We start from the raw sequence: 8,204 nt of genomic DNA, 5'->3' as shown, positions 1-8,204 counted from the left end.
GGATGGGGTGGAGGAGAGAGGTGTGGCAGAATCACCACTAGTAGTATTTTGGAGGCGTAGTGGCAGAACAACCTCCAACACTACTGCACCCTGTCCTGCATCCTTCCCAGCTGCCAGAAGAGTCACCCAGTGCGCCGTGAAAGATAGGTAACATCCCTGTCCATGCCTGCTGGACCATGAGTCAGTGGTAATATGCACCTTACCGCTGACCGTCCTGTCCAGCGAGGCCAAGAGATTGCCTTCCACATGCCGCTAGAGAGCCGGAATCACCTTCCGTGAGAAAAAGTGGCGTTTGGGAACCTGCCACTGAGGAACCGCACATTCCACAAACTCACGGAAAGGGGCAGAGTCTACCAACTGAAAAGGCAGCAGTTGAAGTGCTAGCAATTTAGCCAAGCTAGCATTCAACCGCTGGGCATGTGGATGGCTGGGAGCGAACTTCTTTCGGCGGTGCAGCAGCTGGGGCAGGGAAATTTGCCTGGAACAATCTGACATCAGTGTACCGATAGCAGATTGCCCGCAAGTACTTGGCTGTGACACACCTAATTCTTCACCTTCATTCCTCTCAGTGCAGGTTTCAGAGAGGACTGAAGGTATAGTGGGGTTGGAGATCCCAGCTGATGAGGAGCAAGGAGAGGTCCACTTTGTTCTTTGGTGTGGGTCTTTTAGGTACGCTTGCCAACAAACTTCATGGCAGGTCGACATATGTCTGGTCAAGCATGTGGTGCCCAAGCGGGTGATGTTTTGGCCACACGAGATACGCTTGAGACATATGTTGCAAATAGCAGTGGTGTGATCTGATGCACTATTCTCAAAAAAGGCCCACACCCAAGAACTTTTGGAATAACGCGCAGAGACAGCAGTGCCCTGCACATGCGGAGCTCTGCGGTGTGCTGCCCTTAAGCTGGCCCCTGCAGGGTATCCTGCCTCGTTGGTGATGTGCCTCCTCCTTTTCCTCTCTCCTATCAGGCCCCCACGTGGAGTCAGTGACCTCATCATCCCCTCCCTCCTCATCACTGGAGCAAAGCTGGCAGTATGCTGCAGCTGGGGGAACATGACTGCCAGATTGCTGTCCTTCTTGGGCACCCCATTTCTCTGGGCTCACTTTACTGCCTTCCTCTAGCTGGGTACCATCATCAGAGGGAAGAGGCCGCGTTGACAGCTGCTTTGCCGGACAAAGTACCCCAAGCCTGGGTGAGAAAGGATGAGGACGGCTTGGTCATCCACTCTACCAAGTCTTCCGCATGTTGCGGCTCAACACGGCCAGCTGCCGAAAAAAAGGACATGCGTGTCCCACGGCCACGTGCTGATGAGGATGCACCGTCTCCACGACCAGCACTGTTGCCTCTAGACACAGATCCTGCTTGCCCTCTTTTATTGGCTTGTGACTGTCTGCCTCTCCTTGTTGGCCTTCCAGACATACTAATGGCCTGCAGTGAGATGTAGCTGCACAAAGCTGGGATGTATATATATATACTGATACTGCAGCTAGCAGAATCAACTGCCTGCCTGTAGTAGTATTAGTATGAGAACACCAGCTATTGTCTTCAGGTAGCTTTAGATGCTCACTGCACAGAAGACGCAGTACACTAACTGTAAATACTTTAACTGCCTGCCTGTGGTATTAATAGGAGCAGAACAGCAGCAATTGTCTTCAGGTAGCTTTAGGTGCACACTGTGCAGAGGACGCAGTACACTAACTGTAAATACTATTGGTGGAATTAGCACATCTAGTATAATATGGGGGACTGCAGCACTAGTATATAACATTCACACAATATAAATGTGAAAATATAACAATAAAAGTGAGACTCCTCAACACAAAACTCCCTATAAGTGTATATATAACAATGGTATGGAGACTATTTCACTGATAACTAATGAATAGAATTTATAATCAGCATATATAAAGTGATTGCAGCAATATTAGTACAAATTTTCAAAAAAGGTTCAAATAAAGAACGGTAATAATAAAATCTTCTCCACACCATAAGATCAAATACTCTACCATGATGTCCAAAGGAAATCCCAAAGTATAATGGTGTCACTTTTAGTCAATGAAGTTTCCACAACATGAGTGAGACTTCTGCGACCATCAAAGAGAATCCCCACAACTTTATCCAAGACTTAGCAGAAGGTTGGAGGTGAAAGCCTAGAGGTCAGTGTGAGTGTGTGTGGTCCAATCCCCATACAGGAATAATGAATGGATCACACCACCTCATCCACTTCTCATGTCACATTTAGTAATTGGGGTCCACAAAAAGAGAAATCCTCCAATAGTGTAGATGATCAATCGTGTTTTATAAAGTGAGCTAATATTAATTATTCCAATAAAGAGAAATGAGTTCCATTCTTGTAGAGAATAGTTACATTCATTCCTGGGGGAGAAATTCATTTTCTTCTGGTAACATTCTTCTCTTCTTTTACAGATTGTCCTATAATTACCTGACAGACAGTTCCTGCCCCTACCTGGCATCTGGAATAAGAAATAACCAGACACTGAGGACACTGGACCTGTCCAGGAACAATCTGGAGGGTCCTTATTTCAAGGATCTGACCGAAGCTCTGACAACAAGCCAGATAAAGGAATTAGAGTGAGTATAACAGGACTGACTGAGACAATAATATTCTGGGGCAGTTTTATATCTAAACCACATAAATAATATAGAAATATGAGAATGTCATAAAAATCCATCTTTAGGCTTCATAAGGCTCCATGCACACTGGGCTTAAAAAAAGTCAGTTCCCTTGGCAGAAAAAAACATTCATATAGAGAGTTTATTGTACAAAGTTTAGACAAGTTTTGGAGAGTTTTGCACTTTTTCTGCCAGAAAGCTCCAATCAGAAACACAAACCAGAAGAGTTTTTTTTGTGCCTCTAAACGTTGAACTCAAAATATGCCTATAATCGTCCCAATGTGTATGGAGACATAGTAGAACATGGAGCTGCTTCTACAGGCAGAACACAAAACTCCTGTAGTAGCAGCAATTTTAAAACCAGTGTGCATGGAGCCTAAATATCCAATCCTGGACTTTTACACTATATTACCAAAAGTATTGGGACGATCTGCTTTGGGGTGAGAGGGGAATGCTGAGGACGTGACGTCAGTACGGGGGGAGGGGCCTGACAGCAGCGCTGGGATGAGGGCTGGGGACGGACTGGACTGACCGAAGGATATGTGCACAGAGCGGGGTGAGAGTCCGCGGCTGCACCCGGGAGAAGGTCTCCTAATGGACAGTACTAGCCTCCCTTACACGCAAGAGCCAGCAGCGCTGTGAACCCGGCGCAAGCCCCCCCACCCATGCAGGCAGGAGTAGCCAGGAGAGTGACGAGCGGCCCAGGACTGCCAGCAGAGGAAAGTAAGGAAGGAAGCGGAGGTACACTAGATGAGTGGCTAAACCTTTGGTGCGGAAGCAGGAGCAACATAAAAACAAAAAAATACTGCGCTACCACTAGATAATATACCCCCCCAAAAAGCAGCAGCTAAACAGTGAGATGTGCACCAAAATACCAAACAGAAAAAAGAAATAACCGCGCTAAATATTAGTGAGACACGTGAAGTAATCTTGAAAACTTCAGTTAGAAAATACATATGTGTGTGCAAAACATTGCAAAAAATCAAAAAATATGCATAAGTCCATACATATATCTATAGATCAAAAAATAATGTCCATATGTAGTGGATGGGAATCCTTATATGCAATGATTAACTAAAATCAGTTCAAGAGAGACCCTTGAGTAAACACAACCAAACTCGGTGGTAAAGATGAGAGAGACACCACATACAGTGATCTGCCACCACACAAATATTGCGCTTACCACAAGGCAAGCAGAAAACAGCCTATATTACATCCTGGTATGGGAAATCCAGCTGGTGTACTTTGACTGCATACAGCATGGCTAGAAGGATATAGCAAGGACCCCAGACTTCTGTCTCACAGGCATGTAAATAAAAAGAAACTGGCCATAGTGTAATACTGGCAAGATGGTTTAAATAGAAGAAGGTAGAAAACTTACATAAGTAAATTAAATTACAGCAAGAGAGAAACCCTTGAGTGGACACAACCAAACTCAGCGGTGAAGATGAGAGAGACACCACACTCAGTGATCCGCCACCACACAAATATTGCGCTTACCGCAAGGCAAGCAAAAACAGCCTGTATTCCGTCCCGGTATGAGAAATCCAGCTGGCGTGCTTAGACTGCATACAACATGGCTAGGAAGATATGGCAAGGACCCCAAATTCTCGTCTCACAGGCATGTAGATAAAAAGAAACTGGCCATAGTGTAATACAAACAAAGCTGGCAGCAGCAAGCCAGGTGCTTACATCTGAAGACCAAAAGAGTCTTTTGGTCTTCAGATGTAAGCACATGGCTTGCTGCTGCCAGCTTTGTTTGTATTACACTATGGCCAGTTTCTTTTTATCTACATGCCTGTGAGACGAGAATTTGGGGTCCTTGCCATATCTTCCTAGCCATGTTGTATGCAGTCTAAGCACGCCAGCTGGATTTCTCATACCAGGACGGAATACAGGCTGTTTTTGCTTGCCTTGCGGGAAGCAGGAGCAGTGTGCCGCCTTCTCTGGGTCTGGACTGGTGGTATCCCAGGCCGCTTCCTGCCTCCCCCATCCCCATTTCCAGGAGTCTATTAGCCTCAGTCTACAGCTAAATCAAACAATCGAACCAGGACCGAGTTAAAGAATGCACTGTACCTGGAGACAGGACAGAAAAGGTATGAAAGTTATTTTTTTTTCTCTGCATATAAATGAAGACAGTTAAAGAAGAGTGAACTGTGCAGAGCCCCCAAAAAGGTTCTTAGAGACCGGTGCATCTTAATAAAAACAGAACCAGACTATCCTTGTTTGTTTTTTTGGTGTCCGCGAGCAAGTTTGGAGTCCCATGTGTTGGGCGCGATAGGTCCCCAGGAACAAGGGAGCAGTGTTGAACCCTGGGAGTGAGCCAGCAGACTTAGGCACTAGGGGGGAAAAAAAGGGGAGCACGGTAATGATAGTGTATATGTGATACCAGCTGGCCCAGGTGGGAAAAAGCACGGACTATAACGGTGTAACAAGGCGTGGGTGATGTACGGAGACGTGGGGGACCATAAGTAAAATACCCACATCAATCACCATTGGAAAAAGACCAGTTAGGAAGGTCAAATATGAGAGGCCGTTCCCAAAGAACAGCAGAACCCAAGACCCCAAGAGAGAGCTTAAATTCCAGCTCAATACAAAAATATCTTAAAGAGTCAAGTTCAAAGAGCCCCGGAATTGATACGAAACAAGCAGGAAAAAAGGATAAAAAGAAAGATCAGCAGAAACAAAAAGGGGGACAGGGGGAAAGGCCCAGGGAAGAGCCGGCGCCTGAAGGAGCATATGCCAGTAGCGTCATGGAGGAGCAAAGAAGTATGGCGCTTGTACCCAATAAGACAGAAATGGTGGAAATGTTCGCCAAACTGGAAAACGTTATAAAAGCAGAAATTTTGAATGTGCGGACGGATATGGGACACCTGCTGCGAAGAGTGGAGGAGGCAGAAGAGTTGTCAGGAAAGCAGGCAAAAGAAATCTCAGAGTTAAAAGCGCAAGTGAGGAAAATGCAGAATGAAAATTGCATGTTGGTATATAAAATGGAAGAACAGGAGGACCAAAGTCGTTGCCAAAATCTGCGCATTAGAGACATGCCGGAACAACATAACGAAGATTTGGGGGAGAAGATGAGAAAAATTTTCAACCCTATCCTAGGAAAGCGTAAAGACGAGGTCCTGAGGATTGACAGGGTACATAGGGTTAGAAAACCCCCAAATTTAAAACAAGATAGTCCTAGAGACGTAATTGTGAAATTCCATTCCTATGAGGACAAAGAAAAGATCTGGAAAAGCCTGAAGGGAATGCCGCCGATATGCTTTCAGAATAAAAACCTGCAGGTATTTTCAGACCTCTCTGCTGGAACGCTGGCTCGAAGAATGCAGTTTAGACCACTGCTTGAACAATTGAGGAGGGCCAATCTGAAATATAGCTGGGGGTTCCCAAAATCCCTGATCGTTATTAAAGAAGGCAGATCCCACAGGATGAGATTCCAGGAAGAGATGCAGGACTTTTGCGACAGCCTGGGTCTGCCAGCCCCGGACATGGCAAGGACAGAGGGTCATTGAGCGGACGTTAAATATATCATTCGATAGATGAACTGGGGGTAAATCTGGGGTGGGGACTGGGGTTTTTTTTTCTCCCCCGCCCCTCCCCTCCCCAGTGATCAGGGGAGGCCGCAGGAAACGACTTTGGGCTCGCTTGAAATACAGGATTGCCTGGACTGGGGAAGAAGGGGGGGGAAGTAACTGGGGGTCGCTGCTGGGCGAGCGGTGGGTGGGGGGTGGTGGATATTTCTGGTCGGGTGGCTTGTCTCTGCCCTCCTGCCCCCCCCTCCGCCCTGTAACAGGGGCGGGGGGGTACCAGAGGCTGTTGTCGGAGCTTCACCCCTGGTGAGGAGGCACGCAGTATGGGATCAAGAGTACCCCCTACGTGCGGGCCATGGGCTGTTGTATGGCCAGGGTGGGGGAGGGTTGGGGAGGAGGGTGGGGGAAGGGGGGGGCGTGGGAGGGTGGTGTAAGGGAGGGGGCGTGGGAGGGTGGGGGGTATTTCCTGCAAGGTTGGCTATGGATAAGCAGCTGTCAGGGGAGCGGGACCTGGGGTGATCAAGTTAAATGACAGATCTTAAATTCTTGACATATAATGTAAAGGGTTTGAACTCTCCTGTGAAAAGACACAAAATACTTAAGGAACTTCATTATTATAAAGCAGATATTGTATTTTTACAGGAGACTCATCTGACCATTGAAGCTGGAATTAGGTTGTTCTCCCCAGGCTTGCCTATGTGGTTTTATGGAGACACGCCTATTAAGAGATCGAAGGGAGTGGCAATAGGGTTTTCAAGGGCCGCTAAATTTTTGCTAGTGGATAGAGTGACAGATCCAGAGGGCCGATTTATTTTCCTAAAGGGCAACCTGGGAAATATAAGGTTCACTTTAGCAAATGTCTATTGCCCGAAACAAAAATCCGACGGTGTTCCTAATACAGGTGCTGGCCAAACTAATGGAGTTTAGGGAGGGGGAGGTGGTGCTGGCGGGGGATTTTAACTTTTGTCTCGATCCGGCTGTGGATAGTACGTCTCGGGCACAGGGGACTAGTAAGGCCCAACTCAGCGCAATAGGGAGCCGGTTGCATCACTGTCATCTGATGGATGTCTGGAGGGTGCAGCATGCTAAGGTTAAGGATTATACCTTCTTCTCCCTTGTGCACGGGACGTACTCGAGACTGGATTATATACTTACGGACCACAGTCTATTGGTCTGGGTGGAGGAGACTCGAATAGAAATTATCTCTTTATCTGATCATGCACCGGTCACGATGAGGCTGAGGATCCCGGAGTTGCAAAGGCAACCATTCTCGTGGAAGTTTAATGAAAATTTATTTAAAGATCAAATATTATTAGAAAGGGTTCAGGAGGAAGTTGAGTTCTTTTTTAAATCCAATGATACAGGAGAAGTCTCCCCCTCCATCCTATGGAAAGCACACAAATCATACATTAGAGGGGTCCTCATCTCTATCGGGGCGGGGGTGAAAAAAAAGAGGAAAGAAGAAAGGGAAAGGTTGATCGAGGAAACCTTCTTATTGGAACAGAACCATAAAAAACTGCAGGGCCAGAGTCAGGAGGTTTTCCGCCAGTTAGCTGCCAAAAGGGAGGAACTAAGGGACTGTATGGAGCTAGACGCTAAAAGAGCCCTTAATAAAATAACAAGAGATAACTACTTCTGGGTGAATAGGTCGAGCAAGCACCTGGCAAGGATGGTGAGGAAAAAAAGGGAACGGAATTTTATTGAGAAAATACAGAATAAAAAAGGGGAGGAAATAGCCACCAGCAGAGAGATAGCGGAGGAGTTTAAAAAGTTCTATGAAGCTCTATACTCCATTGGGCAAAAAGTACCCGGAGATCAAATGGACTCAGGGAGGGTAGAGGAATTTCTTAGGGGGGCAGGGGTGGCGGAGTTATCAGAGGAAGACAGAGTCAGCCTCGATAGGCCTATAGGGGTGAAGATAGGAGCTGAGGAACATAAGATCGTGGCCTTTGCCGACGATGTTATGTTCTTCATCTCGATCCCCAGGATTACTATACCGAATATCTTACAGATCTTAAAAAGATACGGGGAGATT

The sequence above is a fragment of the Aquarana catesbeiana genome, linkage group LG13, assembly GCF_042186555.1.
Source record: "Aquarana catesbeiana isolate 2022-GZ linkage group LG13, ASM4218655v1, whole genome shotgun sequence".
Classification (NCBI taxonomy): domain Eukaryota; kingdom Metazoa; phylum Chordata; class Amphibia; order Anura; family Ranidae; genus Aquarana; species Aquarana catesbeiana.
Note: the sequence above shows the minus strand (reverse complement) of the source record.